General features: G+C 45.1%; 1 non-coding gene across 1 annotated transcript; it reads left to right on the top strand.

The window, feature by feature from the left end:
• Positions 1-1,349: 1,349 nt before the first annotated feature.
• Positions 1,350-1,424, top strand: Trnai-uau. Its single transcript has one exon. It is a non-coding gene; the product is annotated as a tRNA-Ile (tRNA).
• Positions 1,425-8,235: the final 6,811 nt, after the last annotated feature.

Here is an 8,235-nt window from a genome sequence, read left to right as displayed (position 1 = left end):
GTAGAGCATTGAAATAGAATTGTAACATATATTTTCACCATGAGATCTACAAATGCTATTTAGTAATGAAGAATAACCAGTGATCTAGTTGAGCAATGGAATCCGTTGCCTAACACAGTTTACATGCAAAATTCTTCGATTCTCTCTTTTCCGGTTTTTCCAGAGTCCATTATTCACTATCATATAATTCTGTGCTCCAGGCGAACATTCTCCGAAATTTCCTCCTGAAATTGTGGCCCATGTTTGATACTAGTAGACTTGCTTCGATCAGGAATGCCCCTTTACCTATGCTAGATTGTTCTTTATGCCCTTTTTGCTTCTGCATCTACATATTTACTCTATAAGCCACATTACGGAGTGTCGCGGAGGGCACTGTGTATCGGTGTCACTCCCCCCTTTTCCTGTTCCTGTTTCGCAGGAGGAACGATTTCTGGTAAGTCTCTGTGTGGGTTCGAATCCCTCTAACTCCGTATGTGTTGTTTTGCTTTCGTGGCAGCAGACTTACAGTACTTAACTTCAGCTACTCCATAGTCTTTATGTTTGACGTTAAGTTTATCGTTAACCTCATCTCTGCTACTCCTCGTTACTTTCATTTTTCTCCGGCTGACTTTCAGTCCATATTCTGCACTCATTGGAGCTGTAATTCTTCACTTTTACTGAGAATAGTTGTGCCGTCCGTTAATGTTACCCTTTTATATGCTGTTACTCTGAACTTTGATCCCACTCTTGAACTTGCTATGCAGATTCAAACCTCTACGAATCCTAAATTTCGCGACATCGCCACACTGTTCACCCCAAACAAAAATCATCCACATTAACTATATATGACGGTAGTATCTGTTCCCGAAAGAACAGTTACTGTTGATGACCATGCAGCTTTGCTAGAATGAAATGATAATTAAATGGACACCCTAGCTGCAAACAGGCGTTGATATACTTCATTGGGGACATGTTGAAAATGTGTGCCCCGACTGGGACTCGAAACCGGGATCTCCCCATGTCCACAATGAAGTATATCAACGCCTGATTGCAGCTAGGGTGTCCATTTAGTTATCATTTCATTCTAGCAAAGCTGCATGCTCATCAACGGTAACTGTTCTTTCGGGAACAGATACTACCGTCATATGTAGTTATAATACGGCTTCCCGGCCATTGACCTTCTTGTGCGAACGCACACGCTAATCCCGAACTCGTACGGCACTTGGTAGATTAATCTGCCACGACTAATGAGCATGATGGGCAAACATCTATTAGGCGCACTACGAATGTAGTGGTGTGGACATGTTGGGAATGTGGGTCTCACGGGGAGCGTGCAAGGGATACGTCCCTGCAGGCGCTCCATCCTCTGTACCATCGGTGGCTCAGATGGGTAGAGCGTCTGCCGTATAAGCAGGAGAGCCCGGGTTCGAGTCCCGGGCGGGGCACACATTTTCAACATGTCGCAAATGAAGCATATCAACGCCTATTTGCAGCTAGGGTGTCCATTTAATTATCATTTCATCCACATTAAGCTTATGCAGTCATACGATGAGATGGAATGTACGCAGGAGGTTTTGATGTTGACAACTGGATTACAACGCTTTTGCCAGAGTGGCCAGTCCCCTCCTGGGAAACTACGCAGAAGGCCTCACCTGGTCCTTGAGGTGGTGCGCTGTCGAGCAGTAGAGGTACAGCTGGACCCCCAGCACTGGGAGAGCTGCCCAGCACTTCATGGCGGCTGCGTTGTCCGTGCTCTGCGGAAACACCAGCACACACTCACCTCACCACTTCTGTGTGAAAATCATTAACGATTAACTAGGTCCTTCGCTTAAAGCACAGCCTCCAGAGTCCAAGAAATAAGTGTCCAAGGAATAGAAAAGCAGCTGGAATCACTCAACAGAGGAAAGTCCACTGGACCTGACGGGATACCAATTCGATTCTACACAGAGTACGCGAAAGAACTTGCCCCCCTTCTAACAGCCGTGTACCGCAAGTATCTAGAGGAACGGAAGGTTCCAAATGATTGGAAAAGAGCACAGGTAGTCCCAGTCTTCAAGAAGGGTCGTCGAGCAGATGCGCAAAACTATAGACCTATATCTCTGAAGTCGATCTGTTGTAGAATTTTAGAACATGTTTTTTGCTCGCGTATCATGTCGTTTTTGGAAACCCAGAATCTACTCTGTAGGAATCAACATGGATTCCGGAAACAGCGATCGTGTGAGACCCAACTCGCTTTATTTGTTCATGAGACCCAGAAAATATTAGATACAGGCTCCCAGGTAGATGCTATTTTCCTTGACTTCCGGAAGGCGTTCGATACAGTTCCGCACTGTCGCCTGATAAACAAAGTAAGAGCCTACGGAATATCAGACCAGCTGTGTGGCTGGATTGAAGAGTTTTTAGCAAACAGAACACAGCATGTTGTTATCAATGGGGAGACGTCTACAGACGTTAAAGTAACCTCTGGCGTGCCACAGGGGAGTGTTATGGGACCATTGCTTTTCACAATATATATAACTGACCTAGTAGATAGTGTCGGAAGTTCCATGCGGCTTTTCGCGGATCATGCTGTAGTATACAGAGAAGTTGCAGCATTAGAAAATTGTAGCGAAATGCAGGAAGATCTGCAGCGGATAGGCACTTGGTGCAGGGAGTAGCAACTAACCCGTAACATAGACAAATGTAATGTATTGCGAATACATAGAAAGAAGGATCCTTTATTGTATGATTATATAGCGGAACAAACACTGGTAGCAGTTACTTCTGTAAAATATCTGAGAGTATGCGTGCGGAACGATTTGAAGTGGAATGATCATATAAAATTAATTGTTGGTAAGGCGGGTACCAGGTTGAGATTCATTGGGAGAGTCCTTAGAAAATGTAGTCCATCAACAAAGGAGGTGGCTTACAAAACACTCGTTCGACCTATACTTGAGTATTGCTCATCAGTGTGGGATCCGTACCAGATCGGGTTGACGGAGGAGATAGAGAAGATCCAAAGAAGAGCGGCGCGTTTCGTCACAGGGTTATTTGGTAACCGTGATAGCGTTACGGAGATGTTTAGCAAACTCAAGAGACAGACTATGCAAGAGAGGCGCTCTGCATCGCGGTGTAGCTTGCTCGCCAGGTTTCGAGAGGGTGCGTTTCTGGATGAGGTATCGAATATATTGCTTCCCCCTACTTATAGCTCCCGAGGAGATCACGAATGTAAAATTAGAGAGATTAGAGCGCGTACGGAGGCTTTCAGACAGTCGTTCTTCCCGCGAGCCATACGCGACTGGAACAGAAAAGGGAGGTAATGACAGTGGCACGTAAAGTCCTCTCCGCCACACACCGCCACGTGGCTTGCGGAGTATTGATGTAGATGTAGATGTAGAGTAAAAAGCTCTAGAACTGGATGGGGCTGTGAAGGATACCTAGGGAATGGGAAAAAGCCCAGGCGATTCCCGTTTTCAAGTGTTTCATCCTCGCGTGTTATGGCGTTATGATTTCTGCAAACAGAGACATTGTGCAACTCAGCTGTTCGCCCATGAGATCCGGAGCCTTACAGAAATGGGTGCCCAGGTTGATGATATGTTTTTGATTTCAGGAAGGCGTTTGATACAGTTGCACACTACCGTTTACTGAACAAAATACGAGCTTACAGAAAGCCAGACCTGATTTTTGACTGGATTCGAGGCTTCCTTGCTCAGAGAACTCAGCACGTCGCCCTTGACGGAACGATTTCACAGACAATAAAGATAATTTCAGGAGTACCCAAGGAAGTGCGATAGGACCGTTACTGTTTAAAATGCATATAATATATGATCTGTTGGGCGTCGGGGATAGTGATCTAATGGCAAGGCGCATGCTTGGAAACTGAGGGTTTGCGGAATGGGATCCCGCCCAGATCACGGAAATTTTCAGTCTGCATTTAATTTAGCCTCATATTACAACGATGTGACGAGTCACCAGGAACGATATGTGCTACGGATTCCATTTTAAACTGCTCGTCCGCTTTCCCCATGAAAGATGCCAATCGAACTGGACGTCACTTCTTACAGTCGCAATATTCTGCATTGGTTGGACCTTCCCAGAGGCAAATCGCTCCCTTTGGACTCTGATGTAAAATGACGTCCGTTTATAACAAAATCTCTGTGCCAAACACGTGATATACACTACTGGCCGTTAAAATTGCTACACCACGAAGATGACGTGTTACAGACGCGAAATTTAACCGACAGGAAGAAGATGCAAATGATTAGCTTTTCAGAGCATTCACACAAGGTTGGCGCCGGTGGCGTCACCTACAACGTGCTGACATGAGGAAAGTTTCCAACCGATTTCTCATACACAAACAGCAGTTGACCGGCGTTGCCTGGTGAAACGTTGTTGTGAAGCCTCATGTAAGGAGGAGAAATGCGTTCCATCACGTTTCCGACTTTGATAAAGGTCGGATTGTAGCCTATCGCGATTGCGGTTTATCGTATCGCGACATTGCTGCTCGCGATGGTCGAGATCCAATGACTGTGAGCAGAATATGGAATTGGTGGATTCAGCAGGGTAATACGGAACGCCGTGCTGGATACCAACGTTCTCGTTATCACTAGCAGTCAAGATGACAGGCATCTCATCCGCATGGCTATACCGGATCTTGCAGCCACGTCTCGATCGCTGAGTCAACAGATGGGGACGTTTGCAAGACAACAACCATCTGCACGAACAGTTCGACGACGTTTGCAGCAGCATGGACTATCAGCTCGGAGACCACGGCTGCGGTTACCCTTGACGCTGCATCACAGACAGGAGCGCCTGCGATGGTGTACTTAACGGCTAACCTGGGTGCAAGAATGTCAAAACGTTACTTTTTCAGTTGAATCCAGGTTCTGTTTACAGCATCATGATAGTCGCATCCCTGTTTGGTGACATCGCGGTGAACGCACATTGGTAGCGTGTATTCGTTATCGCCGTACTGGCGTATCACCCGGCGTGTTGGTATGGGGTGCCATTGGTTACACGTCTCGGTCACCTCTTGTTCGCATTGACGGCACTTTGAATGGTGGACGTTACATTTCAGATGTGTCACGACCCATGGCTCTACCCTTTATGCGATCCCTGCGAAACCATACATTTCAGTAGGATAATGCACGACCGCATGTTGCAGGTCCTGTACGGGCCTTTCTGGATACAGAAAGTGTTCGACTGCTGCCCTGGCCAGCACATTCTCTAGATATCTCACCAACTGAAACCGTCTGGTCAATGGTGGCCGAGCAACTGGCTCGTCACAGTACGCCAGTCACTACTCTTGATGAACTGTGGTATCGTGTTGAAGCTGCATAGGCAGCTGTACCTGTACACGCCATCCAAGCTCTGTCTGACTCAATGCCCAGGCGTATCAAGGCCGTTATTACGGCCAGAGGTGGTTGGTTGTTCTGGGTACTGATTTCTCAGGATCTATGCACCCAAATTGCGTGAAAATGAAATCACATGTCACTTATAGTAAATATATTTGTCCAATGAATACCCGTTTATAATCTGCATTTTCTTGTTGGTGTAGCAATTTTAATGGCCAGTACTGTATGATCGGGTGGGCGTCTGGCCTAGTGATGTAGTGGAAAGGCGCGTGCTGGGAAGCTGATGGTTTGCGGAATGGAATCCCGGCCAGATCACGGAAATTTTCAGTCTGCCTTTGATTTAGCCTCATCTTACAACGATGTGATGAGTCACCAGGAATGATGTGTACTACGGATTCCATTTTAAACTGCACGTCCGCTTTCCCCATGAAAGATGCCAATCGAACTGGACGTCCGTTCTTGCAGTCACAGTATTCTGCATTGGTTGGACCTTCCCAGAGACAAATCCCTTTCCTTGGACTCTGATGACGTGATGTAAAATGATGTCAGTTTATAACAAAATCTCTGTGTCAAACACGTGATATAAATTTTCAGACAAAATTGTACCGAGAGTGATAGTACACAGAGCAAATAAAATAAACAACCTTTAGGGATAATGAGGAATCGAAACTAATGATTGATTCACTTAACAAAGAACGGAATAGTCATTGCACAAATCACTGAGGAAAATAAACGACTGCCGACGTATTGGTCACAGGACACGGTCTCCTCCCTAAGAAGTAGCCCAGTCTCCAACCGGAATCATAAAAGGAGGTCGAGAACAGTGCTCTTGCGGAGGTATAGAGCCCATGTGTTCTCATAGAGCTGTCCCAAGTGCTTCCCCAGAGGCGCCAAACCAGAACGCCCACAACGAGCTGTCACCTCTCTCCACTCGCCACAGTTCACATAAACTGTCCTTCGCCAATGGCAAGGCTCTGTTAATTTCTGGTCAACGAAAGTGTTTGTAACAAAACTGCTTAACTCCCCTCCTAGGAAATGTTTTACCAACCAGCGAAAGGCTTGTGTTTCCGTGAGCACAGTTGCTAAAAATTATGTACAAAATTCCCACTCTTCAAATATTTTTATTGCAGCCAATACACGATTCTCACACATCTGTAATTCTTAGAAAATGGCAGGTTTTTAGAGGAAGCCAATGGAGCTCTTTTTCTGTATTTTCCACGAGCTGAGAGGCCGTTCATCCAGTGTAAAGGAGGCGCCTGGCTGCACCTCGCCTACGCAAGGGGAGAAAAGAAATTCTACAGCATAGTCAGCTATTTGTTTCCACGAAAAAAATGAGAGCTCTTTATCTGCTCTCTAGAAAGACTGCCGACCACAGCAAACAAAACTGTATAGCTGAATAGCTTTGGCTTGCAAAAATGGGCAATATTCTACACAGGGCCAAGTTTTCATCATGGTTCATAAACGTACACTCAAAGACCGTGTCGACGCACTCTCATGCTGTGCTATTCACCGTAATCGGAGGAAAAGTTTGTAACGGCTAACTGTCGGACACCCGGTATAAACAACACTATCTGCCCCGCACGCAGCCCCCAGACCCTTGGTGGCTCTTTTCTCAGAAACAGGGGAGACCCTCTGAGGACTAGAATGGAATCCCCCAAAATTCGCCTCCTGAGCTCATTACGTGACTCAGCCATGCTTCTACAGAAAAATTCAGCATGGAATAGCTGCCCAGTGTGGAGAGAGTTTTAAAATTAGAAATGATGGCTTAATTGTTGCAATCACCGAGACTGCTCATAATAAGTATTAATATATTTAATAGGTAGAAGGTCTCAGACGCGAACGCTGAATGAAACAAATGGAATAAAAATGAGGCATTTCATCACTTCCAATATCGGCGAAAAAACTACACAGGTGGTGTCGCACTGAGATAGAATAGTATAGCAACAACAAGCAACTTTTTTATTACAAGTCTCCAAAATTACCACGAGGAAATGGTTAGGAAAAATGGGAAGCAGTTCTTAGCCAAATTAACATTTTAGTTTGTGCACGCTTCACTCTCTCAAATCTGGCAGTCATACACACTCATACAAAATACTGATATATATTGACGAGATTATTTCAAACTTCCTGGCAGATTAAAACTGTGTGCCGGACCGAGACTCGAACTCGGACCTTTGCCTTTCGCAGACAAGTGGTAGACCACTTGCCCGCGAAAGGCAAGGGTCCCGAGTTCGGGTCTCGGTCCGACACACAGTTTTAATTCGCCCGGAAGTTTCATATCAGCGTACACACCGCTGCAGAGTGAAAATCTCATTCTCAGTTTATTTCAGTTTGCAGAAATTAAAAAAGGGGGAAAACCAGTTCATATGTTCCACTTACGCCTTTTAAAAATTGTTACTAAATTTTTTTGTGAAACATGCCTCTTATTCATACTCACACTTTACAAATTCGTATTTCTTATTAAGCTGCAAACACTCTCTCTTTCACCTTAACGGTAGCACACTTACTTTTAAGTCCATTCACTATTTCAATGATTAATAACCATTCCCACTCATATGTTCATTAAACAATTTAAATTTCTAACTAACATTCACTCATCAACTCTGTAAAACAACATAATTATTTACGACTCAGATTCAAAATAGGGAATTGGCAACAAACAACAGTGACAACTGCACGCGATAATTCCGCGCAAAACTCGAAGGATTCTCTCCTCGAATTCTGGTGCGTGGGCTTCAGGGCTTGGCCATTGTTGTACGTAATTGGAAGACAATTTCTCCGTTGGGAACAGCCAGGCTCGGCTCCGAAAGTTCCAGACAACCAGCTAGTATAGTTTACTGCATCATAATACTATCGATAGTAGTGCCGCTAGTTCCACTTACAGTTCATGACTTTTGCAGTCATTATCTATTATCAATTTTTC

The sequence above is a fragment of the Schistocerca piceifrons genome, chromosome 4, assembly GCF_021461385.2.
Source record: "Schistocerca piceifrons isolate TAMUIC-IGC-003096 chromosome 4, iqSchPice1.1, whole genome shotgun sequence".
In the NCBI taxonomy this organism is placed as follows: Eukaryota; Metazoa; Arthropoda; class Insecta; order Orthoptera; family Acrididae; genus Schistocerca; species Schistocerca piceifrons.
The sequence above is the reverse complement of the archived record's forward strand: the minus strand, read 5'-3'. Positions and strand labels throughout refer to the sequence as shown.